Genomic DNA, 27,879 nt, shown 5'->3' with positions numbered 1-27,879 from the left:
TGTTGGCAATCTTAGCTGAGGCACCACTTCAACTGGTTTCCACAAGGACTCCAGTTCATATTGACTGGAAAGTGTCTTGAGAGCCTCAGAAAAGTACTGCAAATCTGGCTCCCACTTGAATCTTTGAACACTTCTTCAAAACACACAGAAGAGAACAGAAACCAGGAATATCTATGGATGAAGACTTGGCAAGAATGTCTTTCCAACATCGTGGCTAGGGTTTTTGTAAAATTATCCAGGAAACTGTGTCTTTTCACCTTTATATCCCTTAACATCATTTGCCAAGGAAGGACAAATCAGGCTTCTTGGTGGCAATTACTACAGAGAAGTAGGAGTGAAGTTAGGTTTGGTGTGGTGAATTTCTTGGAATTTTCAGAGAGGTAATGTGAGAGCCCTGCTTTCCATTTGGCAATGTCCACTGAAGACAGGTTCTTTGGAGCTCTCTCATATCAGAAGCAGTAGCTGCTGTTTTCCTATCTAGTACCACACTTTTAAGCCAACAGTCACAAAGCTTCCAGCATTCCATGAAGGGATATGAATCTTCTTTGGCGGGAAGTTTAGACTGGCTTCTTGTTTTACAAGCATGGAGCAGAGATTTTTTTTTTTCTTTCTGAGAACGAGTTACTGGTTCCTGCTGAGTGAGAACACCGGAATGGAATGTCACTACTCAAATCAGTAAGACTGTCGAGTGCTTTGTCCCCTGTCACTGAGATACAGCATCAATACCACCGTCAGGACTTCTCTGGCATATGACACAAATCAGAGTTGCAGAAATCAGAGTGGTGAGCATACCTATATCTTCACAAAAGCACACACCATAACGTGGATGGATAGGTACATAGTGTATCACTTCCTGGTCTTTTGGCTAAGATCAAGTGTAGTATCTGTTCTTATCTGTTTAACATCTGATACGTCTTCTATCTGAGGACAATGTACTCTATGGATTTTTGGAGCAGGGAGTTGGAATAGGAGCTTGCTCTGTCCACTCCATGCATTGACCTAGTATCGCAGTATCTCAAGCCACAGTGCAAAAAAATAAAAGAAAGAAGAAGGCATATGGTGTAAGGGGAATCAGTGCAGTTTCTTCTTGAAAATCTTGATTAGATGTTGAGCAATCCTCTGTCAGGCAGGCTTTCAGATTTGCGATGCGGCTCTAGTCTTCACGGGCAAAAGAACAGCCACACCGAGATACACAGGAGTCCTTTATGAATCTCTGCAAACACCAACCCCAGTCCTTCCTTCAGACCAAGTTGGCAATGTGTCTCCTCCTTCGGTTGTCCTAAATTACTTTCAGTTACACGTGTGTGCAAGTTACCATTTACACTTCCTTCCTGCCTCAGCTTTCCACAGCCGTGACAGTGATTATAAATGCAACTGAAGGGGGTGTTCGTACACAGAGATAGCAGCATCCTAAGTGTTGCTTTAGGGAGGAAGAATTCATGACCACTAATGGCAAGGCTAGTAACAGTAGGTATAAAGAAAAGTTGGGGTGTGGGAGGAAATAGTCCTTTATCATCCGCTGGTTTGCCCCATCAGGGGCCCCCAACCCCCGGGATCTAATGCCTGATGATCTGAAGGAGGAACTGATGTAATGATAATAGAAATAAAGTGTGCAATAAATGTGATGTGCTTGAATCATCCTGGAACCATACCCCTGTCCATCCCCGGTCCCTGAAAAAACTGTCTTCCACAAAACCAGTCCCTCGTGCCAAAAAGGTTGGGGTTGGTAATAAAGGGGTCCTTTGGGCTGGACGGTTACATCAGCCATCATCTGGGCTGCAGCTCATCCCTTTCCTGGTCCCATTTATCTTTCACCCAATATTGTCTGTGACTCAAAGACTCCCATCCATGATAAAGACTTCAAATAGGTGGGGAGGAGAATTAGGAGCTTGTAGACATCTGGTGATAGGCGATTCAGATTTAGGCTTAGACGTTACAGGATCTTCATTTTAAAACATCAAAATGTTCATTTTGTACAGTTTGAAACGTGACTTTTAAAGATGACCCTAATCTCAGGGGAGTAGATAGTCTGTCCCACAGATGTGAATTTCGCTAGACAGCCCATTTTTGCTCCCCCGTGAGGAATTAAAGTAGATATGCTAAAAGGTTGTACCTCTTTCAAAGCTGATTCTCCCTGTAAGAAAGTGTTAAACCACAGAAAGCGATGGAAATGGCTGATAAGGCCTCTGGTCGCTGCCTCCACCTCCGTGGGTGGCTGCTCTTTGACGCATCTGAATTTGAAGCGGGGTGGGGGTGCTGTTGGTAACAAAGTCTTATGTTCAAAATGTCCACAGTCAGAAAGGTTTGCAATATAACAAACACCCTTATCCTCACTCGAATCTTTACAACAGCTTGGATGACTTTTTAATTGTGGCTTAATATAGTTAATTATGGCAAACCTTCCCTATTTTCCAGGATGATGAATTAATATTACAGATCATTAATGTTACTAAATTGGCATAATGACATAGTAGATTTAACGTCCCAGTTACGTTAAGACCTGCTTGATAATTTGGCTCTTTTGTTCTTTGCCTTAAATAGGGAAAGCATGCAAGCGAGCCTTTTAACAGCAGGCTGCATGTAACTACCTGTGTCATTTTTCCTTAATAAATTATTGATATGGAAAATCCCAAACGGAGGACTTCTTCAGACTGTATGTGAAGCCAACATTTTCTTTCTAATATCCACTTCATCAGTATAAAAGTTAGAAAGCTGCAGCTCTTCAGCCAGGTTTTATAATTAGACAAGAGTGCATTTTACATCTGCAAAAGACTCATGCTTAGTGGGGGAAAAATGAGAAACGTGATATGTTCCATTCTGTTGCAATGGTTATACCATTTTAATCTCTTAAGTTCAATATATATCCTCTAGCAGGCTATACTTCTAGGATTTCATTTTTAGATCCTTAAGGCTGCATATATCTGTCAAACCGACATAATGAATTTAAAGTGCTAATGCCTAGAAGACCAGAAAAACATTGAAATATATCCTTGGTTGATTAAATTACCACCTCCAGCTACTTTACATCCTTCTGTCCAAATAGATTTTCTTTTTTACTTACCAAGTGCTGGATCTGGAAGATGCTGAAGATGTAATTTTATGGTAAAAACATGCACATGTCTTTAGACAAGAGCATTTTATTTAAAGTCTGTAGAGTATTTCTGTGATAGAGCTTACAATTTGATTACGGAGTCTTTCAATTACTCTCAACCTGCAGGTTAATCGGTGACTTTCAAGTGTATTCTTGGAATGGAATCTATGTTAAACATTGGGAGTACTAATATTCAAATGCTGTGATAACAGTATCTAAAATAATGTGAACTTGTTTTGCAAAAATATAAAGCAACCCTGAATACTAATCTTCATGGTAAAAGTTGTTTCTTCAGGAATTGCTTAGATTGACAGACTGACAACTCAAAGTGGCAACAATGACTCAGACACGTTCCTTTCTCTTAAATATAGTGGCTTGGTCCTTTACATAGATGTTAGTCTGTTAGAAAAATGAACCCAGGTGCCAAATCTTATGCCTCCTTGTAAAAGGGGCAGTCAAAATAAACCTAGAAGTAAAAGTGCTGTGGACCTGAGTGGGGAGAAAATATTGTTTTTTGCACTCAACTTTTACTGCTGGAATTTAAGATAGAATCAGATCTGAAATATTAGTCATGTCTTTCTATATGTCTGTATTCAAAGACTTACAGTGTACTACCTTAAACAATCTGTACATGCTTATCACATTGTCGGGTTTCAAACACACATATGAACACACAAGTACAAACCTGATTACACAATCACAGAACTCAGATCTACACATATTTCAGTAATGGCCCTCACACAAAGGGAAAGTAGCAGCAAATGCAGCTGCAGGACCTGGTGGGATTCATTTTCTATTGGAAGATGGCTCATTACAAGCATAGACCGTGGGATGCCTGGTCCTGGCCACCAGCCTCTGGGAGGACCCATTCTGACCACACATTCACCATCTGCACCCTTCTGAACCTGAGCGAGGGAGTGAGAGAAGGGCTCTGCCATTTCAAGGGGAAGGTTCCAAAACCTTGCAATACTAACATACAGTGCAAAGACAGTGAGCATCAGTGGTTAGATATTGGGGTGCTGTGACATCTGGGGGTGAAACTAAAGACCGAAATGAATGCGAAATAAAACGACAAGTATCAGAAGAAACAGGGGCAGAGACTGAAGGCAAGAGAGCAGATTTGTAGTGCTTTGAAATGAAACGTTATAATCCCTCCGACAATCCTGTTGACTATGAGCTATAGCGCTAGGAGTACAACACAGGAAAAAAGATACATTGTAGGATAAACAGCTTCTTAGAAGGTAAAACTGAATGGTCAAAATAGATGAATAAGGACACACAATGGAGAGGAAAAAAAGAAATGAGTCCATGGCAATATGAGAAAAAGGCAGAAGTGAACAGAGGACAGAAAGGCAGAAAAGAAAAAAAATGTAAATGAGTGAGACAAAAAAGCCAAAAGACGAGAAAGAAAAAAGAGAACAAGAGGGGAAAAGAAGTAATATTTTCCTTGATAAAAATGCACAAAAGGGAAGATGAACTTTGTTCTTTTTCTCTTTCTACTCTCCTCTCTTTTTCTGCTTTTCGCCTCGCAGCACGCCAGCCTAAGCTGAGAGCTGTAATGTCATTAAATTGCAAATGCTTTTTCATTTCCGACACACACTGTTTACTTATCTGGCAAAAACATATGTTGGAAGGAATCCGTTAAATTCTGCCCATTGCCTTGGGTAAAAGTGCAATGGAAACGGACCCACCGAGCGTCCTCTTTCTTCTTCTTTAGCACTCCCCTTATCTACAAGACGGCTTCGCAGAAAACTGGCTAGTTCAATGAAAAATGAAGATACAGCGGGAGATTAGGGAAGAACACTGAGCACAAAATTCCTGGAGAGAGGTCACTCCATTGCAAATGATTTCACTCCTCTAGATCTGCATAAATTACTATTTTTAAGGCATCTCCAAAGTCTGTATATTTTTCTCACTCTGTCAAACATTTAATTTCACGCCCCGTGTTCTGAATATGCTAAAATGCATATCTCTGATGCACCTTTAAGCCAGAAAAACGAATGCAAAATTGAAGATAAAATGATGTGATTTACACTACAAGCCTATTACTTGAGGTATTTACATATAGTTTACCTCTGCAGTTCTGAGGATGATTTATTAAAAAAATCTGGATTAAGCTCATATAAATATGTATAAATCTTTGTTTAGAAAATAGATTTTGCAGCTGTTGTGTCAAAAAAGTTCTTTAAGATTCTGTGAAGAATTTTCCTTTTAGCATGCTTTGAGAGGGGAAAAAAAGGGGGACAGAATTTGACATTCTGCTTGGTGGGGTGGCGGGGGTGGGGAGAAAAGCGTATTCCACCATCCGGCGTTTATAAAGACTCCTTTATTGCCCTTCTTGGCCCAAAGCAGGCTGGCCCCTCCTCAATCTTTTCTTATACTTATTTAATTTTCTTTTCTCCTCCCCACTCCCATTTTTTTTTTTTTCGCTTGAGTCCAAATAATAGTGCCCTGGATTACTAAACTGAAATTAAATATCAGTGTTTAATGACTGAAACAATCGTGAGTCTTTTGCACGTACCCCCTTGTGTCCCTTGGCGCCTTCTGGCACCTTCTGGCACCTTTACCTAATTTGCTCTCTTCCAAAATATCTTCCCAGCGTCTCGGCACTGACACCAGACCCGGGACTTGCCACCTGCCGAGAGCCACTTCCAGCTACCGATTTGAAAATGATTATTAACACACTGCAAGCAAGATATCTTATCCTATGGGAAAGCAATTCTAAAAACATGATATTTCCTATAAACAATCCCCACATGTGTGTTTTTGCCTCTCTCTCTCTCTTTCTCTCTCCATCTCTCTCTCTCTCATCTAGAGTTTTGCCTCTTTGTCTGAAAAATGCTTTCTCCAGTTCCCCCTGATCCCCATTTCTCTGTAATCATTGTGGGGGAATTACTCTCTGCTATTTTCTTGTTAGGCTTTGGGTTTAGGAGAATTTAGATAACAAAGTTGACTAATTCAGAGCTGAATGCACATTGGACTCTGCAAATATACCTTCCGCCACATGATAAGGGCAGGGCCAGCTTCTGGGCTGCACCTGCCGAGATGCTGTGGGAACAGCTGCTTCTGGAAGCAGGTACTGGGGACAGCTATTTCTTCAAAGCCTGCATTAATCCTTTCGCAATTATACAAGAAAGGGATGTTCACAGGCATTCGATCGCTTTCGGGGGTGGTGGTTGTGGGGTGGGGGGAGATATGAGTTTGCTTCCTGAGATTGAATTCCAGTTTTGGTGTACGGTGCCTGCTTAAAGTTGACTAAAGACAATTTAAAAGAAAGAAACTGCAGTCATTTTCAAAAGTTACAAGTCATTCTTTTTTGCACAAAATGGCCTAACAATCCCCCCTAGTGGTCCGTTTCCTGTTCCTGTGATTTATGAACATTCTCCTTTTCAAAACTGCCCATTTGGTGTGTTTATAGGCTCATAGCAAAGAAACTGGAAGAAAAAAAAAATAAAAAACAAAGTCAGACTATTCAGAGTTGAGCTTAGCTTTCCCTGAATTCCTCCTTTCCTATGTTCAGACAGAGCCTCATTTCTCAAAAACTGATGGGACTAAATCCTACCATAAAGCCAGCTTTCTGTTTCAAGGATTTCCTCAAAACTGACAAATAACCTGAGAGCTCGGTGTTTACAATTCCCTTCGCTGAAATCAAGGAATAGACCAGGGGTGTGATGCACTCAAAATACTGGATTTGGGTTTCTGAAGGGAAGAAGAGTAAGTCATGGAAATGGCCTGCACCTTTCTTTCAAGAAGGTTTGGCCCAAACTGGATTATTTCAATCCTTTAGGACAGAATTACTTTTATATGATGAAAGAACCCTGTCTCTCAAGTATAACCACGCGGAAAACGCCTGGTCACCGTTGCCATCCGGTGTCCGATCCTTTTCTTGACTCTGCACAAAGAAGCCTCCTTCCTTCAGCGTTTGAAGGTGAGATGAACTGCCTAACATCCTCCGCGGCTTCCTTCTAGGTTCCGCCTACACAGGAAGCCTGCTTTCCCTCAGTTGAGGCCAGCCGAGCATTTCAAGCTTTGAACACTGAGGAGATACCCTACTCCCCTGAGTGCCGGCTCCCTTCCCTCAGCTGTGTTCCCAGTCTTGCTCCTTTACAGACCAGATAGAAATGGAATCCAGCACATCCACTGATCACGGAAGAGGCTCCATAGCATCGCCCTGGACGGCTTAGATGGGGAGAGTATCAAGACTTCTTACACGACCGGATGTCCCAGTCTGTTCAGGCTGCTACAACAAAATACTTCAGGCTGGTGCCTTAGAAACAGCAGAAATTCACCCCTCATGGCTGGGTTCTGGCGAAGGCCCTCTTCAGACTGCTGACTCACACTGGCTGTGTCCTCACAGGGTGGAAGGGGAGGGAGGCCTTGAGTCTCTTTGAGGAAACTAGTCCCATTCATGAAGACAGGGCCGCCCCTCCTCCCAAAGGCCCCATTTCCTAATACCATCACATGGTGGGGGTGGAGGCATTGGGATTTCAACATACGAATTTGTTGGGGTTGGCAGGAGGGGCACACGAATATTCAGAGCACAGCGGTGGAAGGTGGAAGAAAAAGAATTTTAGATCTTTGCTAAACACGCATCTACCAAAAGTAGCGCAAAATAATACTAAAACCCTAAGGTTTGACTCACAGGAAGCTTATGACTATTAGGAAATAGCGACATCATGAAATGAATCCTTTGGGACTTACCTGGTGGTCCTGTGGCTAAGACTCTGTGCTCCTGATGCAGGGGTAACAGGTTCAGTCCCTGGTGGGGAAGTAAGACCCTGCACGCCACACAGCGTGGCCAAAAACAAGGTAACCCATTGCCAACCTCCTTGCACTTCAGCCTTGAAAGCTTGGACTTATTTTAAGTCTGGGTTTCTCCCAAATGTCTAGACTATTTTTTCAATAACACTTGGATTTGGCTTCATTTCCTTCCTTTCAGTTTCTGCAGTCTTCATCCTGGTTTACAAAATCATTTCTCGCCAGAAACATCTCTGGGAGCCCCAGGGCCCTTTTTATTTATTAATTCATCCTAACTCCAGTGGCAAGAAAGATCTACCTAAACATGCAACTTCCCTTCTCAGAAGTGGGCTCTAGTTCTCAATGATATTACCCTGAAATTTCATGTCCTGAACTTTGAGGCCCTTCAAAGGTACAGTGGCCTTTTCAGTCATTCAGTAATGCAACTGTGACATTCTTCTATCTGCTAGACCATACTTGGACAAACCAGTTTGCTCTTCCTTGAACCAGGACTTCGATTTTTACATGTACACACACCCCTCCTGCACAGACAAATTCACCATCAATGTGATGAAGCCTAGACCTCAGGACCTATCTCATGGGTCATTTCTAAGAACTTACACCTAATTTTGCCTGTGTTTCTTAAAGAGGACTCCCTCTCTACCAAGTTAAATAAGTTTCAGGCTCCACACAATTGGTATCTGCCCCCAGTCTCTTACCATTGAACCTGGATGTGAGCATTCACTTAGTCCAGAACCTTCTTAGGACCTAGTCCAGCCTCTCCTGTCTCTGAACTACATGTCTTGCTTGTGCACATTGTTGGTTTTAGGAGCTCGAGGGCTTTCCCTGTGATAATGTTCTTTTCTATCAGATGACCCAGTGAACGACTCCACAGTAGCGATGGTCTCTTCTTTACATTCTGTACCAGGATATCAATGTGTTGGTTCACTATTTGTAATGTGTGTGCATGCATGCTAAGTTGCTTCAGTCGTGTCTGACTCTTTGCAACGCTATGGACTGCAGCCCACCAGGCTCCTCTGTCCATGGGGATTCTCCAGGCAAGAATTTTGGAGTAGGTTGCCATGCCCTTCTCCAGGGGATCTTCCCAACCCAGAGACTGAACCCTGGTCTCCTGCATTGCAGGTGGATTCTTTATGATCTGAGTCACCAGGGAAGCCCATTTGTAACGTATTAAATGAATATTTGACTGTTTTTGAGGAAGCTGGCAACTGTTCATTTATAGGTGTCTACATTAAAGATTATTAGAGGCTAAAACTGTAACTTTCCAATTCCAAGGTCATTCAAATAAAATATGCAAACATTTATGGAGCATGTTCATTGCTGCATCTTTAAACCTAGCATGGGCGGGTAATCAACACTTCTTGATTAAGTCGTTTATAAGTCAGGACTCGGAGTGAAGGGTGAAGACTATTACTCATCGGTTTATCACTGTAGAACCCAGGGGAATTTAACTGGATTCTGGCATGGGCAGGACCTGGACCTCTTCCTCCACTGCTTCTACTATCTTCTGTGTTGGATTCACTCTCAGGCAGGTCTAATCCATGTACTGGCCTTCAGGGTCTCTAAGCATATACACTATTAGCTCAGAAGCCCTAAAGCAAAAACAAAACAAGACAGAAAAATGAACAACAATGGTAAAACTCCTTTCCCCCCCAAATTGCCAGCAAAACTTGTGAAATCAAGTGTCACTGAGCCAACCTGAAGCACAAGCTGAGTCACCTCTTCAGGTAATGAGTTTTTTATGTTAACTACATACTTTAACAGCTTGTCTTTGAAGTATATGCCTAAGTTAGATCATAAATCCAATAACCAAATTTACCCGCCAGTCTTGAACCTTGTTTAATTCTCAGCTTGTGCTCAAGAAATAGTAAATTATAATCATAATGTTACAGGAAACAAACTGAACAATTCAAAATCAAAGGTCATGTTCATGTCTAGAAAAAAATTAAACTGGCCATTTATGAAAAGCAACAGCCATTGTGATCTTAACTTTCCTAACCAAAATAGACTATAAGAAAAAAGAACAATGCTCCAAGTAGATTACACTACAGGAAGTGTACTGATTTCTGAAATCCTTACCCATGCAGATGTTTAATGGTGCAAAATCTGGCCCCTGTAGGGTGGAGCAATTTCATTTTAGCCTTTCAACCATAACTTTAAATTACTCAGAATTCAAAAATCTACATTTTTTTTAAATTAAAAAAAGATCTACTTTTAAGCAGACCTACTGTGCTGTGTGTGCTGTGCTAAGTCGATTCAGAGTGTCTGACTCTTTGAAACCCGGTGGACTATAGCCCATAGCCCACCAGGCTCCTCTGTCCATGTGATTCTCCAGACAAGAATACTGGAGTGGGTTGTCATGCCCTCCTCCAGAGGATCTTCCCAACTGAGGGCTGGAACCTGCGTCTCCTTATCTTGTGCATCGGCAGGCGAGGTTTTACCACTATCGCCAACTGCGAAGCCCTGGCAAACCTATTAGTTTTTGCAATAAATTAGACCTCACACCTAGTAAATATGAATACTCATTTGTTACAACTAGGGAAAAGCAAATGGTATTATATTTTGTGTCTCTCGGTGGATGTAAGGAAAGTGAACTAAACTGTATGCTTCCAACGCAGCATTTCACAAATGTGGAATCCAGTGAGTGAATACAGAATAAAATGAAATGAGACATATCCAAAAAGTAGCGGCTGTACTTATGTGCTAATCACACCTCAAAGAGTAACACTGTTTGTTTGTTTCTTTTAAATAACAGAAGCAATAAAATCCTGTTATGGATTAATCTTGTGCCAAATTTTGTTTTTTAATCAAATCTATTTTGAGCTAAAGAAAATACAAAAATGCAAATGAAGGGCCTCATCCTCCAGATCTCGTGAACATGTAAGGGCTGATACACTTCAAAGATTTTTTTTTTAACTCAAAAATTAAAGTCATCATGCAACACAGCAAAACATGCTTATTGGTAAACATTTTAATTTTGTATTCCATGTGAAGTTTCACCCTAATAAAAATCTTTAGGAGGGAGGGTTTTAAAACCCTGAAATTAGATGTTTACTAAACAAATATTGCTCTCATTTAATGTCTCATGTATGTACCACACTTGGAGACTGCAAGTGAGAATTCAGTTGTTTCACATGGCGAATCAAACCAAACAACAGGAAAACCACGTTGGAAAAGAGTCAGCGCTCCTCTCCAGATACCCACACCACTTGAACACAAAGTGTGGGTAAGTTCATGGTAGGGTTGTTTGCGTCGCACTCTCCGGTGTGTTCCCTCCACTGGGGAGGAAATATTCATTAGTAGACCGAAACAAACTCTTCAGAACATTTTTATCTCAAAGTGAGAAAGCGCTTTTCAAACAGGCTGCTAATGAAGCCATCCGCCATCTTGTTTGATGTTGTGTTTGTAGTTAAAAGGAGCTCTGAAAGGCCTCGGGCGGTGCCTACTCTCAGTTGGCAGCTGTTTCAACCTTTGTGGGGCCACTGTGCAGCTGGAACACAGACTCTCCCATAAAATGCCAACCCACACGCTGTAAGTGCAAAATACAACAATATTCATGGATATCAACTGTGTAATATCAGGTATCACATAAACTACATTTTATTGCATGAGATCACACTCTGCAGAAGGACATAATAACATATCATTATAAGGATGATGCTTCTTAGAATTCAAAGCTCAAGAGAGAATGTGTTTTGCTTTCTATCCTAAAGCCAGAGAACCTAGGAAATATTAGAAAAGAAATGTATACTGTTGATGGAATACATGAAACAGGTGGTTTGTGTAGCCATCTTTCATAGGAATATCTCACACTGCTTAGAAGCACATGTATCATGGGAAAGAACTTATATTATTTCAAGATATGTGTGTGCAAACACACGTGCACAAAACTATAAAGCGTATAAAATTGAAAATTTACATCAAGGTTGTAATGCCACAGTCGAAAGAAATTTTAAGGTGTTCTCATTCGTGCAAGTACTACTTCTGTCCCATTACTGTGTACTGTGCTTAGCTGCTCAGTCGTGTCCGACTCTGCAACTCCATGGACTGTAGCCCACCAGGCTCCTCTGTCCACGGGGATTCTCCAGGCAAGAATACTGGAGTGGGTTGCCATGCCCTCCTCCAGGGGATCGTCCCAACCCAGGGGTTGAACCTGCAGTGTCCTACATCTCCTGCATTGCAGGCGGATTCTTTACCATCTGAGCCACCAGGGAAGCCCTCTGTCCCATTGGCTGGATACAGTTATTCAGAAGATGATTTTGCAGTATCTCTGCTGGAGTGGAATGGTTACCAAAGCGCATAGGCACTGTGGGGAAAGTCACCAAATACAGTATTCTACATCCAGGTAACAGGCATTTCAAACTCAACCCCTCCAATATTAAACTCAATATTCAACACCATTAAAAACTGCCCATCTTCATGTATTTTCTATTTCAGCTCATGACACATTATCAGTGGTAGACAGAACCATAAGGTCACCCTAATAACCCCCTCACACTGTAGGCAAGACCTATGAGGATGGTAGGACAGCCCTCCCGGGGCTATGTCACACTGAGTGGCAAAGGTGAAGGGATTTTGCAGATGTAATTAAAGCCCCTAATTGGTTTACCTTGGCTTCATCAAAAGAGAGATGGAAGGGAAAAAAAAAAAAGAGAGAGAGAGAGAGAGATGAAATAGAATGGACCTGATTGAATCAGGTGAGCCCTCTAAAAAAGGTCTAGAAGTCAGAGAGGTTCTCCTGCTAGCTCTGAAGAAGGAAGTTCCTATTTTGGGAGAGGACCTGTGGGAGGACAATATGCAGATGGCCTCTAGGAGATGAGAGTGACCCCTGACCAGCAAGGGAGTGGGGATGCAAGTCAGTCTTACAGATGCAAGGGACTGCCTGTAACCACATGAGCTTGAAAGACTTGGGCTGCAGGAAGGAAGACAAGCCAGCTGATTCCTAACTGTAGCTTTATAAGACTCCGGGCACAGGACGCGGCTAAGTCACACCTGGTCTGCCAACCCACGGAAACTGACATGATAAATGTATGTTGTTTTTAGGCCAGTAAGTTCATGCTAATGTGAGAACTGGAAAATTCGATACAGTATACCATGGTGAGAACCCATAAGCATGAGCATAAAGGGGGAAAATCTAACACAGCCTGGGAGAAGGGTGAACCAGAGAGGCTTCCCATAGGGAAGTTGACATCATAGAAACTGACGTTTTGGCTGAGTCCCAAAGATCAAAAGTCGGGGGATTCTTCTTAATGAAAAATGTTAACAAACATCTTCCTTTATTCCATAGTTCATGAGAACTGAAATGAATGAGGATGTGTACTGGCTTAGGGGTTTCCTTTGACTGAGCCCAGATGTCCTGAGTTCTCCAGTTCAGGGCCAAGAGGGGCTCTCCACTTGCCGGTAGTTCATGAACTCGCAGGCAGCATCAACACTGAACTTCCAAGGCTCCAGTGTCTGACCTTTGGCTGGTGTGAGCTTGTTCAATCATGAATTTCTTTCTAAAAGTCTAAACTAAATTGTTCTTATGATAGTTCTGAATTATTACATATAATGTCAGCTGTGAAATAAAAAGAAGTACTTCTTCCACATGCTCCTATGTTCACATTTTTTGTTTGCTTTTTAAAGAGACTTTTCTGCCATTTTTTGAATCCTGTAACTGTCACTCATTTCACATTTTCTCATAGAATCTATTTCACCTTGCTTTGTTGTCTATACTCTACATCCATGCTGCTGTTCACCCCAAGGACCTGTCCCACCAGGCTCCTCTGATCATGGAATTCTCCAGGCAAGAATACTGGAGTGGGTTGCCATTTCCTATTCCAGGGATCTTCCCAATCCAGGGATTAAACCTGCATTTCCTATGTCTCCTACACTGGCAGGCAGATTCTTTACCACTGAGCCACTTGGGAAGCCCCAATATATCCATAAAAGTGAAAAGTGAAAGTGAAGTTGCTCAGTCGTGTCCAACTCTTTGCGACCCATGGACTGTAGCCCACCAAGCTCCTCCGTCCATGGGATTCTCCAGGCAAGAATACTGGAGTGAGTTGCCATTCCCTTCTCCAACACTAAACTTGATCTTTATAGTCCTCTCAAAATACTACAATGGAATCAAACCTGTTTCAGTAACAAATAACGCATTTCCAGCTCCTCCGTGTGATGTTTCTATTTAGTACATATAGGTTTTGTAGAGTAAAATATACTCCATTGCTTGGTAATATTCAGTTCAGTTCAGTTCAGTTCAGTCACTCAGTCGTGTCCGACTCTTTGCGACCCCATGAATTGCAGCACGTCAGGCCTCCCTGTCCATCACCAACTCCCAGAGTTTACCCAAACTCATGTCCATCGAGTCAGTGATGCCACCCAGCCATCTTATCCTCTGTCGTCCCCTTCTCCTCCTGCCCTCAATCCCTCCCAGCATCAGAGTCTTTTCCAATGAGTCAACTCTTTGCATGAGGTGGCCAAAGTACTGGAGTTTCAGCTTCAGCATCATTCCCTCCAAAGAAATCCCAGGGCTGATCTCCTTCAGAATGGACTGGTTGGATCAATATTCAGTAGCAGTCCAATAAGAATTTTTCGTCTATACCCTGTGTATACTTAACTATGCCCCTATTTTATGAGAAACAATTTTGTTAGCTACCTTCATAGCTATGAATACAATGGCATCTTTCAAAAATACTTTTTGGTAAAATTTATAGACTAGAATGCATGGATCTTAAGTGTACAATTTGGTGAATTTTGATAAACCTGCATATCCATGCAACAAACATCCAATCAAGATAAAGATATGTCTTGTGCTCAGTTGCTAAGTTGTGTCCAGCTCTTTGCGACCCCATGGACTGTAGCCTGCCAGGCTCCTCTGTCCATGGGATTTTCCAGGCAAAAAATACTGGAGTGGGTTTCAGTTTCTTCTCCAGGGGATCTTTCCCACCCAGGGATTGAAGCTGCGTCTCCTGCATTGGCAGGTGGATTCTTTACTATTGTACCACTTGGGAAGTACAAGGCTATGTCTGCTGCTCCTCCTGCTGCTAAGTCGCTTCAGTCGTGTCTGACTCTGTGCGACCCCACAGACGGCAGCCCGCCAGGCTCCCCCGTTCCTGGGATTCTCCAGGCAAGAACACTGGAGTGGGTTGCCATTTCCTTCTCCAATGTATGAAAGTGAAAAGTGAAAGTGAAGTCACTGAGTCGTGTCCAACTCTCAGTGACCCCATGGACTGCAGCCTACCAGGCTCCTCCATCCATGGGATTTTCCAGGCAAGAGTACTGGAGTGGGGTGCCATTGCCTTCTCCAAGGCTATGTCTAGTACCCCACAAAGTTCTCTTTGTCTCCTTCTAATCAGTTCTCACTGTTCATGTTTCTATCACTATACATTAGCTTTGCCTGCTCTAAAACTTCATATGAATGTGGCATACGCCTTCACGTATGGCTTCTTTTAACATAATGCTTTAGTGATTCATTCATGTTGCTGCATATGTCATAGTTCATTCTCTTTTATTGCTGCGTGATATTTGATTACATGAATCTAGCACTATTTATTAATTCATTCCCCTATTTACAGATATTTGGGTTGTTCCCAGGATTTGGCCATTCTGAACATTCTTACTTAAACCAAATGTTTTGTGGACATATATTTTTTCTTCAAGATAAAGACCTAGGAGTGGAATTGCTGGGTCCTAGAATCAATGTATGTTTGTTTAACCATATAAGAAACTGGCAAATAAATGTTCCAAAGTGAGTGTATTAGTTTACACTCCTAATAGTAATTTAATGTATATGAATTTGAACTGCTCCACAGCCTCATTGTTTGGAAACAGCCTTATTAATTTCAGACATTCTAGTGGGTGTGAAGTGGTATTCAGCTTTGATTTGCATTAATATTTCTCTGATGATAATGATGTTGAACATATTTCCATGGGCTTATTAATCACTCATTTATCTTTTTTGTGTTCAAGATTTTTGCCCATTTTTACAAATTAGGTTGTGCTTTTCTTATTTGATTATAAGGCTTCTTTAGTCTGGATAAAGTCCTTTTTTGGCTGCATGCATTGTGAATATTTTCTACTGATCTATGTCTTGCCACTCATTTTTTCATGATATCTTTTGAAAAGCAAAAGTTTTGATTTTGACGAAGTCACTCTCTCTGATGCTTAGTACTTTTAGTGTCTTAAGAAATTTTTTTCCTGCCCCAAAGTCACAATGTTTTCTTCTAGAAGTTTTGTAATTTTAGTTTTTATATCTTAGACCTATTATTCCTCTCAAATTAATTTTTAAGGTTTGGTATGAGGTAGGGGGTTCAAGTTTCATTAGTTCATATTATTATTTATTATATATGTGATATATAATATCATATTATTATTTACATATATCTATCCAGTCATTTTGGTATCATTTATTGCAAAGACTTTCCTTTCCTCATTTAATTGCCTTGACATGATTGTTGTACAACATTTGATTATGTAAGTGTGGGTCAATTTTGGGTTCTATATTCTGTTCAATTGATCTGTATCTTCACACCAAAACCATCTCATCTTGATTATTGTTTAACTGTATAGAAGGGCTTAAAATCAAGTCATGTGAGTTTAATTTTATTCTTATTTTTCAAGAATATTTTGACTACATCCTTTTTTTTTGTGATTTTTACAAGTATTTATTTTAGTTATCTATTTATTTGGCTGCTCTGGGTCTTAGCTGCGGCACACAGGATCTTTCTAGTCTCAGCATGTGTGTATTCAGATGCTCAGTTATGTCCGACTCTTTGTGACCCTTTGGAGTATAGCCTACCACGTTCCTCTGTTCATGGGATTTCCCAGGCAAGAATACTGGAGTGGGTTGCCATTTCCTTCTTCAGGGGATCTTCCCAGCTTAGGGATCAAACTTACGTACCTGGAGTCTCCTGCATTCTTTAGGCGAGTTCTTTACAACTAGCACCACCTGGGAAGCCTTTACTTTCAGTAGAAGGGACCTTTAGTTGAGTAGTTGAGGGATGTGAACTTTTAGTTGTGGCATCTAGTTTCCTGACCAGGGATCTAACCCAGGTCCCCTGCACTGGGACTGTGGAGTCTTAGCCCCTGAACCACCAGGGAAGTCCCTTCTGCCTTTTTTTTTTTTTTTTTTAAGATTTTTGATGTGTACCGTTTTAAAAATCTTCATTGAAATTCGTTACAATATTGCTTCTGTTTTATGTTTTGGCTTTTTTGGCCAGGAGGCCTGTGGGATGCTAACTCCCCATACCTTTAAAATTATATACTGTTTAATATTAATAAATATAACTTTTGGAAAAAGTCAATTTTTTAAAAACAAAACATTTCAAGATGGAGCTTTTGGCCAACAAAACAATAGCCAACACAATCCCTCTTTGTCATGAGGGTCTTGACAAGTCTGTTTAGATTGCGAGCTAAGTCACTTCAGTCATGTCTGACTCTTTGCGACCCCATGGATTATAGCCCACCAAGCTCCTCTGTCCATGGGATTCTCTAGGCAAGAATACTGGAGTGGATTTCCATGCCCTCCTCCAGGGAATCTGCCTGACCCAGGGATCGAACCTGCGTCTCTTACGTCTCCTGCATTGGCAGATGGGTTCTTCACCACTAGCATCATCTGGGAAGCCCCTTAAATAGATTAGTAGTCTTATATCCTATGTTGACATGTGTACATAAAATCATTCAAGGAGAGATTTCTGTGCCTCCATGTTCACAGCAGCTTTATTTACAACACCTGAGACATGGAGACAGCCTAAGTGTTTATCAGTAGATGAATGGTGATTTAATATATATATATATTATTCAGCTATAAAAAAGAAGGAAATCTTGCTATTTGCAAAAAACAAGGATTGACCTTGAGGGCATTATGCTGAGTGAAATAAATCAGAGAAAGACAAACACTGTATGATCTTATTTATATGTGAAATCTAAAACAATAGCATGACAATAAAACCAAAATCACACAACAAAGAGATCAGATTTGTGGTTATCAGAGGTGGGGGATGGAGAGACAGGGAACTGGATGTCAAAAGATACAAACTTGCAGTTTTAAGCTAGGTAAGTATTGAGGATGTAACATACAACATGATGACCACTGTTAACACTGCTCTATGCTATATTTGAAAATTGTTAAGAGAGTACCTCTTAAGAGCTCTCTTCAACATTTTGCTGTTTCCATCAGCAAAAAATGATTTTTTTCATTTGCCATCTTGCTTTTTTCTTTTGTCTCTATGGAGGTTAATTAAACTTATTATGGTAATGACAATCATTTCACAGTATATGTAAGTCAAATTATTATGCTGTACGCCTTAAGCTTATACAGTGTTACATGTCAATTATATCTCAATAAACCAAGGGAAAAAAATCATTCAGGAATGTGTGTGAAGAGAACAAACTTGGACTCAAATTTTACAATTTCATTAAAAATTTTTTTAAAAGAAAATGTTGTGATGAGAGAGCAATGTGATAATGCTACTACTATTCCTGAAGAAAGCATTTTACAGCTCTTACCAAGGACACACCTATTTTTGAGGTCATGCTTAATACTTTTTTATGGCATATATTTGCAAAGGGATAAAAAATGCAAAAAATTACACTTAATAATGGGATAAGCAAATTTATAACATAATAAAAATATAAAAGATTTTTATTTTCTTTAACACACTTCAGTAAATCCATATTATTTAATAAAAATGAGTGATAATCTGGTTGATGAGAAAGATGCTATGCTACCAATAAAAATCAGCTTATCAGTCTGATTGATCTGAGAGATCTGAAGGCCTTTTCTTTCCCCTCCATGCAAATATAACACAACAGCATCAGTGAAAGTTTCCTCCCAACAGAAGCTGCCCTTCCTACTCCTCTCCCAGCTGGGGCTATGAATGTTCTGGCAAGTCTGTCAAAGTATCCTCTGCAAACATGAGAGGCTCAGGGTATCCATCTTCTGTGCAGTATAAAATACTTCACTTGAAGTTTGACTTCATCAAAAGAAGGGAGTTGAGTGTAGCAGTTAATAAGCTTTAGAGCCTGATACACTCTCAGTTCTGTCACTTAACTGTGTAACTTTGGGTAAATTACTTTATCTGTTTGAACTCATTCCCTCTCAAGGTTGTTGAGAGGATCATATTAGACAAAGTACTTGGCCCTGCCTTGAACTCTGTGAGTGATAAATAAGTCATCACTGCCAGTTTCCTTTTTGGATTTTCCCAAAGTAGATGAAGCAAACACTTACAAAAAAATATGCCAAAATCAGCACATAGTTTATAAATTCAGTGTGCTTAAAATTACTTAAAACCACCATCTTCATATCCTTGAATATGGGGAATGTGGAACAGTGGAAAGGGTGTATTAGACTGGGAGCCTGGGGCCTGGATTCCAGGTTTGGCTCTGCCTCTATGTGACCATGTGATCTTGAGCAAATTATTTATACCCCCTCGCCTCTGCCCAGAGTCTCTAGATTCCTTTCTTCAAAATGAGGGGACCGTTTTAGGAGAATCTCTAAGATTCCTTTTCAAAGCTGTAACTGTAAAATTTAACTGAGTCATATAATTGCCACTCTGCTCAGATCTAACTAGTTAAATACTTATGCATCCCCTCATTCCCCTCTAGCACTTAGGGAAGATGCCAAAGCTATAGCAAAGTAGGGCCTGAATCATTTAGCTAATTAGAAAACTTGTGTAGAAGAATTCTCACTAGCCATAAGATATCACACTTCATATGGCAGAAATCCAGTGTCACTTGGATTGGCAGGAAGACGTGGCTTCTGATCCTTCTTAGGTTGACTTCCCACAATAATACTTTTATCACTTGGACTAACTACATCTCCTCAAAAAATGATCATACACGTCCTTTCTTCACTAATCTGTTATAACATCTACAGATTAATTGTCTGTATGGTATAGAACATTCAAATGTTAAAGTTTAAATTCTGGATGTATTGGAAAAGAAAGTCTCCTCATCTTCCTGTATTCTCATTTAAAGAGAAAAATGCTTGTGTTTCAATTCTAAGGTGCATATGTGTTTCAGATTTTAAGATCCTGAAATTGAATGCATTTAATAGTTATTGTGATTGGAAAACATTTTGTTATAATTTGCTTCTTGGTAAAATTAACAGTAAATCTTAAAAGGAATGAAACCCTAGATTCAATTACACACAGTAAAATCCCACAACCGAATACAAGAACTTTTGTAAGGCTCCAGTGAAATAAATGGCCTTCAAACAGTCTTCTCAATTGTCAATATAAACAACAAGGACCTCTGTATAGCACAGGGAACTCTATGCCATATCTTGTGATAACCTATAATGGAAAAGAATCTGAAAAGCTGAATCACTTTGCTGTATACTTGTAGCTAACACAATATTGCAAATCAACTACAGTTCAATTTTAAAAATATTGTTTTTGTCATCAGGAGAATGGACTGAATATGGTCTAAAGTTCTTAGTTTCTAATGTCTACAGAAGTCCTACATGAATGCAGGATCTTAGTATTAAATTGAATCTCTTCTGTAGAATGAGGAAATGTGCTAACACAAGCTAAGATAAAACCATACCGGCCACTGTGATTTTCTTACTGGCCAAAGAAATCAGATGCTGAACTCTATAGATTATTTTTATCAGTCTTTCCAAAATTGTGTTTTATTCTCAGAGATAACTTAATGCTAAAAAGCAAACATTTCATAAACTTAAAATTAGTTATAATTTAAATCAGTATATATCTATAAAATAAACATGTTTTTGTTTATAAAATAAAAGCAGCAAACAGTAAAACCTAGGTATGCAAGTGCAATGTCCTCATCTTACAAGCCACAGATCTAATCTAATGAAAACTGTCACAGCCAAAACATCTCCCATATGCTCTGATGTACTGTTTAAAAAGAACGACTAGAAATTAGTCTTTTAAAAAAGTAAAGTCCTTCTGCAACTGATTTTTCTTATGATAATTCTCCTTGTAGAGAATTTGGAAAATGCAGAAAAGAATAAGTAAGAACATTTGAATTCCACCACTCTGAGACATCAGAGATTTAAATCTCTGATTTAGATGTATTTAAAGATTTAAATGTATTTTCTCAGTTTTTTGTATAATGTTATATATATTAGTGTAAAGTTGGAATCAGGGGGTATTGGTATATTCGACACACATGTATAAAGTTTATGTCAATTTTTTTCACTTACACACATTTTATCATCACCATTTTCATATTCGCAAATAGTCTTCAAAAACATCTTTGTAATGTGTAGTGAAACAATATGGAAAACAAAACGTTGCATCCACACCTGATTCTTTAAACAGTGTTTCTTGACCCTGGTTATAAATCACAAATCACCTGCAGAAATTTTAAGAAAAATACAATGGCCAGACCCCATCCTCAGAAAGTCTAAACGAATTAGTCTGGACGGCATCTAGCTAGACACACAAATGTTTTTCTCACGTAATTCTAATGCACAGCCCCGGATGAGAACTATTGTTTTACATCAAGATAAACTCCAAGTAGATAAGAAATTGATTGCAACAAAACAAAACAAACCATGAAATTAGTGAATAAAAAATAACTGTATATATAATCCTTAGGGTACTAAAGAATACTAAAGGTAGGAACCATAAAAGGGAAATATTCACATATTTAACTATGTGAAAACTACATTTTCGAATGCCAAAAAAAAATCACAAACTAAATGGAAAAGCAAACCACAAACAAGGAAAAATTTTCAATATGCATTATAAGCAAAGCTCTTAGAAAGTATAAACGGAATGATGAAGAACTAAATAGAAAAGGTCAGGTATAGGTAAATCACTCAGCAAAAAAGAAAATCACTACACATATGGAGATAAAAAACATTTCCTTTTTAAATGAAAAATAAACTGATCTTCACTTCAGACTATATTCTTCCTTTCCTGACTCTTCTCCTGCCACTCATAACTCAGAGGCGTTTACATTTATACCCTGAAGCTTCACCTCATTAAAAAAAATCAAACTCTAAGCAAATATATTAAAACTAAAATACGAATACATAAAGAGGAGAGGAGCACTGACACTTAAAGGTCTCATAAAATCAGATGTAAAGGAACGTAACACCGCGTTATTACTGCCTGAGCCCGGCTCTGCACAGGTTCTACTCGCAATAAAAGGAAGTCTTTTCAATCTGCTGCGGTGACTTTACCTTCATTAGAATGCATACTCATTATTTTCTGATTACTCCTTTACATAAAACATACCATTTTTGTACCTTGGTTTCCACACCCCTTGTACAGTATTCATATTTTATCTCTAAAGACTGTAATCAATCACTTCAAACACAATAACCCATTTAAGAACGGATTTTATAGGCAAAGAGGCACACCTTTGGTGATGTGATTGCAATCATCAGATGCTCCGACTCTCCCCAAGCAAGCATTGTACAGTGTGGACATTAATGATGTAGCAAGGCTAGGAGAGGCGATTACAGCAGGAATGAGTCAGCTCAGCCCAGTGGGTACTTCCCAGTTTCAGGGTGTATCCATAGGAACCCTTTGAAATGTTTTGTTTTATTAATTTGGCTCCTTTCTATTTTTCACTGGTGCCAACACTTTCAAGATAATGCAGTTTAGACATGTCACAGCTGTTGAAACTCATAGCGTGCGCTTGAGCTGACAGTGGTGTATCATCAAGAACTAGAAACACCAAAACAACATTATGATAAAGAGTGAGAAGCACGAGAAATGAGAAGACAAAGGGCAGGAAATATTGCCTTACCGACTTAAAGCAGAGCCCTGGGGGAAAACATCTGGTTCGGAGCAAAGGGATTCTTTCAGCACAAGGAAGGGGTCCTACCGGATAGAGTGAGAGAGACAGGATCTTGGAAGCTGAAGGGCAGGCAGTGAAATGTTGCTCTCTGGAAAGGAATTTATATTTTAAAAGGTGAGATACCTATGACCTTGAAATCTACATAGCAGCCATAATTCGTGACTTTTGATACTGTTTGTAAAACCTAACTCTATTACATCTAGAAGGCCTTCCATCCTGAATTCTCAAATTAAGCGTATGAACCACTCTCTATGCATTTGGGAACAAGTAGAATTTACAGGGGTTTAAGAAGATTGTTAGTTTGGAAATACTAAACTTTAAAAAACTATGGAACGTCATTTATTTCTACAGAACCTGATGTCTTCACAAAAGGAACAAAAGAATACTATAATTTACTAAATTGATAAGGAACTTTGGTCACAGAAATTGGTGTGTCTGAGAAGAAACCACTTTGCCCTTCAACACCTCTCTGCCTACCCTCCTCCACCACCAAATCTTTTACAAATGCTTTAACTTCTGGGTAAGTCTTAAAAGCTAATCTTCTGAAAGATCTTTAAGGCTCACAGGCTAGGCAAGAGATTTAAAAGTTTATTTTGTGTGGGTGTATGTTGGAATGTAGTGGTGTGTGAATTAGATAGAATCTTGAATATATTCCAATCACACCTACTTTCTGCTCTAACCACAGATGTACCATTATTTAAAACACATACTTTCATCTCATGGACATTTAAATATTATCTCTGAGTGAATAGATTAGGAAGAACCTCTGGTTCACTGAAAGTTTTGCACACAACCTTCAAGCCTATAAATAAAGAACACTGCACTGAGCAGGCACAAGCACCATACAAAATCTTTACATCAGTCCCATGAGTCAGTAACATCAGAACCCATCTCACATCTGAACGCTCCTCGCTTTGTTCAGTATGACCCCTTTGCCATGCTAAAGGAATCACTGTTCATTCCAAAACAAGATTACATACGAGAAAATGATTGAAAAATGGCAGAGCCAAGATTTGAAATCAGACTGTCTTGTCAAAAAGTCTCTGTTCTTCCTGGTAGATAATAATACTTTCTAAATATGACAGATTTTGGCACCTTTTACAACTAACCAGCTCTATAAAGCATCTAGTGGCAAAACCCCTGAAATATAAGTGATGCATAAAGCAAAAAATCAAAATAAATCAACCGATTTTAAATGCACTTTTCAGAACAAACACATATGAGTCTTGTCTTTCAAAGACATCCTCAAAGAATAAGAGAATCTGAATATGTTCATTCTTCAAACTGCTCAAGTTTATACCCTGTTGATTATTCCAGTTTTAAAAATCTCATTGGTTTGGGATGGTAAAACTTTAAAAAATGTACTGAATGACGGTTCTTCTTCAGGAAATCTGTTAATACTACTCACTATTTAATAGAACAAAAGAGAAAATCATATCATATTCTTAAGTGCTGAAAGGCATTAGACAACATCCAACATCCACTTTGTAAAATTTATTTTTGTCTCTAAATTATGTCTCTAAATTGACCTTTTCAGTGTGCAGCTCTTAAATTTTAACACATGTACAGATTGATGTAGTCACAACCACAACTGGGATACAGAAAGGTTCCATCTCGTCCAAATAACTCCGTCGTGTTACCCCTTCACAGTCATACCCTTCTCCCACCTGTAACTCCTGGCAACCACTGATCTTTCCTCCGTGACTACAAGCAGATTCTTTACCAACTGAGCCACTAGGGAATCCCTATTTGAAAATGCCATCTAAACGGGATCATATAGTACATAACCTTTTAAGACTGGAATGCTTTTGTGACTCATCCAAGTTGTGTGAATCAATAGTTTGTTTCTTTTTATTACCAACAGTATTCTTTTGCATGGATATATCCTACTTTGTAAATTCAGGGCATGTGGGTTGTTTCCAGTTTTTTATCATTGTGAATAGAGCTACTACCAACATTTGTGTACAGATTTTTTGTTTGTTTGTGGCTGTGCTATATAGCATGTGGGATCTTAGTTCCCTCACCAGGGATAGAACCTGTGCTCCCTGCAGTGGAAGGGTGGAGTTTTAACCACTGGACTGCCAGGGAAGTCTGTGTACAGATTTTTATGCAAGTGTAAGTTTTCCCTTCTCTAGGGTTAATACTCAGAGGTAGGATTGCTGTGTGATACAGTAATTTATTTAACATTATAAGGAACTGCAATAGAACGGCTGTGCCATTTTGCAGTTCCACCAGCAATATAGGAGAGTTACAGACACTCCACATCCCTGGTAGGACTTGTTATTTTCATTATTTTTATTTTAGCATTCTAATAGGTATCTAGTGGTATTTCTCACCACAATTTTAATTTGCATATGTGGTGTGCACGCTCATGCTCAGCTGTGTCCGACTCTTTGTTATCCCATGGGCTGCAGCCTGTCAGGCTCCTCTGTCCATGCCCATGGACAGGGCATCTTCCTGACCCAGGGATCAAACCCACTTCTCCTGCATTGGCAGGCAGATTCTTTTATCACTGTGCCCTTTATATTTCCCAAATGGCTAAATGGGCTTCCCAGGTGGCGCTAGGGGTAAAGAAACCGTCTGCCAATGCAGGAGACCTAGGAGACCGTCAATTAGATCCCTGGGTCAGGAAGATCCTCTGGAGGAGGGCATGGCAGCCCACTCCAGTATTCTTGCCTGGAGAATCCCTTGGATAGAGGAGCCTGGCAGGCTACGGTCCATAGGGTCAAAAAGAGGGGTTATTTTCACTTCTTTTTAATTTTCTTCAGTTGGAAGCAGAAGTTATTAATTTGAGAATTTTCTTCTTTTATGCACAAGATTTTATAAACATTTTTCTAAGAAACACACTTGCTTCTCCCCACAAATTTTCATATGCTGTATTTTCATTTTCTGTCAATTCAAAATATATTTGGTAAGCCATGGTTCATTTAAAAAGTGTTTAGTTTTCAAGTGTTTGTAGATTTTCCAGTTATCTGTCTGTTCCTGATTATGATCAGAGAGTATATTTTGTATAAACTCAATTCTTTTAGATTTGTTATGGTTTATGAACCAGAATATAGTCTATCTTAATGAATGGTCCATGCACACCTGAAAAGAATGTATATTGTTCTGCTGTTGGGTTGAGTGATCTATAAATATCAACTAGATCTACTTGATTGGTGGTGGTATTCATTTCTATATTCTAGCTGATTATTATTATTTTTTTTTTACTAGTTCTGTTGATCACTGAGAGAAGAGTGTTGAAGTCTCCAAATTGAGCTTGCCTATTTCTCCTTTCAGTTCTGCCAGTTTTTGAAATATGTATTTTGAAGATCTATTGTTTGATATATACATTTAAGACTGCAATGTTGTCTTAGTGAATTGACCCTTTTATCTTTTCATCCTTTCTTTATCCCTGGTAATTTTCATTACTCTGAAGTCTACTTTGATCTTAATATAGTAATTCAATAGACTTGAATGAATTTGAGCAAACTTGGGGAGATAGTGGAGGACAGGGGAGCCAGACAAGCTGCATACAGTCTGAAGTGAAGTGAAGTCGCTTAGTCGTGCCTGACTCTTTGCAACCCCATGGACTGTAGCCTACCAGGCTCCTCCATCCATGGGATTTTCCAGGCAAGAATACTGGAATGGGTTGCCATTTCCTTCTCCAGGAGATCTTCCCGACCCAGGGATTGAACCTGGGTCTCCCGTATTATAGGCAGAGGCCCATCTGAGCCACCAGGGAAGTCCAATACAGTCTATAGGGTCACAAAGAGACAACTTAGCGACTGAACAACAACAACAATAGTAATTCCAGTTTGCAATTGATTGCTGCTTGCATGTGTGTAACTTTCCTATTACCACGCATGGCAACCCACTCCAGTATTCTTGCCTAGAAAACTCCACGTTCAGGGGAGCTTGACATGCTGTAGTCCATGGAATCACAAAGAATCAGACACAACTTAGTGACTAAACAACAACAGCAGTAACAGTCTTCAGTTGATTGTTGTTTCCGTGCATATATCTTTCCCATTATTGGGCATGGCAACCCACTCCAGTATTCTTGCCTGGAAAAGTCCATGGAGAGAGGAGACTGGTGGGTGACATCCATGGGGTTGCAAAGAGTTGGACGTGACTGAAGTGACTGAGCATGGACACACATACACCTATACCATACTTGAAGTGTGTTTCTTATAGATAGCATATAGTTGGGACATTTAAAAAAAGCCTATTCTATCTCTTTTAATTGGTGTATTCTAAACATTTACATTTAATGTAATTATTGATGTGCCTATATTTAGGTCTATCATTTTGTTGTTTTCTGCTTTTCTCTTTTTCCCTGTCTTTAATTTCTTTGTTTCCTCTTTCCTCTCTCTCTTTTTTTGAACATTTTTTATTATTTTACTTCAATTTTCCTATTGCATTTTGACAAAATATATAACTTGTTTTTTTTTCTTATTCTAGGCATTACAGTATATATATTTAATTTTTCAAAGTCTCTTGGAACCACCTAATGTGGAATGTAGGAATACTAACACCATGTTACCAAAACTAATTACTCTTGTTCTGGAGATACTAGTAATAAGGAGTGAAAATGAGGGGTACAAAGGGGAAAGAGAATTTAAATGATCATTCTTTGCAGATGTCATGGTTGTTTATCTAGAAAGTACCAGAGAGCCAACTAAAAAGTTATTACAACTGTTAGGAGATTTCAGTTGGATGATTGAAAGCAAAATTAAAATATAGAAACCAATAGTCTTCACATATAAAACAACAGTCATATGCAATATAAAGTGAAAGAAAACATTAAAATATCTAGAAATTATCAAGAAACATTCAAGTTCTATATAAAAGTCTTTAAAAAGTGATGACAAATAATGCTCACATTAGAAAGTAATAGAAACGTATTTCATACCAGTTTCTTGGATCACTATGGAAGCAACCACAATTCAGACAGTTGATGACATGCTTGGCTAAGGAGCCAAAAGGACGAGCTACCATCTGTGAAATCAACATCCAACATGTTAAGTCAAATCTCCCTAAATTAATATCGAAATTTAATTCACTCCACTAAAAACAGAAAGCAGATTTGTTTTTCTTTTGAAAAAAAAAAAATTGATTCTAGAGCTCATATGAAAAAAATGGCAAGAATAATAAAAAATCATGAAAAACGAGAGTACTAGCAAGAAATTATCCCAACCAGACAGTAAGGCATATTTTAAAGCTATAATAATTAAAACAGTGTGGTATTAGACAATGAATCGAGTTTACTGAAAGGCCTAAAAGTTTCA

At 39.3% G+C, this 27,879-nt stretch overlaps 1 long non-coding RNA gene and 1 other non-coding gene across 2 annotated transcripts; one reads left to right on the top strand and one right to left on the bottom strand.

Moving 5' to 3' along the window:
- The first annotated feature begins 845 nt into the window (after positions 1 to 845).
- Positions 846 to 1,036, top strand: LOC114116759 (U2 spliceosomal RNA). Its single transcript, XR_003590580.1, has one exon. It is a non-coding gene; the product is annotated as a U2 spliceosomal RNA (small nuclear RNA).
- A 2,085-nt stretch (positions 1,037 to 3,121) lies between these two features.
- LOC121820457 (uncharacterized) lies at positions 3,122 to 27,879 on the bottom strand. The gene is made up of 2 exons (XR_009595152.1): positions 27,504 to 27,879; positions 3,122 to 22,697 (listed from the first exon to the last, which is right to left on the bottom strand). It is a non-coding gene; the product is annotated as an uncharacterized LOC121820457 (long non-coding RNA).

The sequence above is a fragment of the Ovis aries genome, chromosome 10 (assembly GCF_016772045.2).
Source record: "Ovis aries strain OAR_USU_Benz2616 breed Rambouillet chromosome 10, ARS-UI_Ramb_v3.0, whole genome shotgun sequence".
Classification (NCBI taxonomy): Eukaryota; Metazoa; Chordata; class Mammalia; order Artiodactyla; family Bovidae; genus Ovis; species Ovis aries.
The sequence above is the reverse complement of the archived record's forward strand: the minus strand, read 5'-3'. Positions and strand labels throughout refer to the sequence as shown.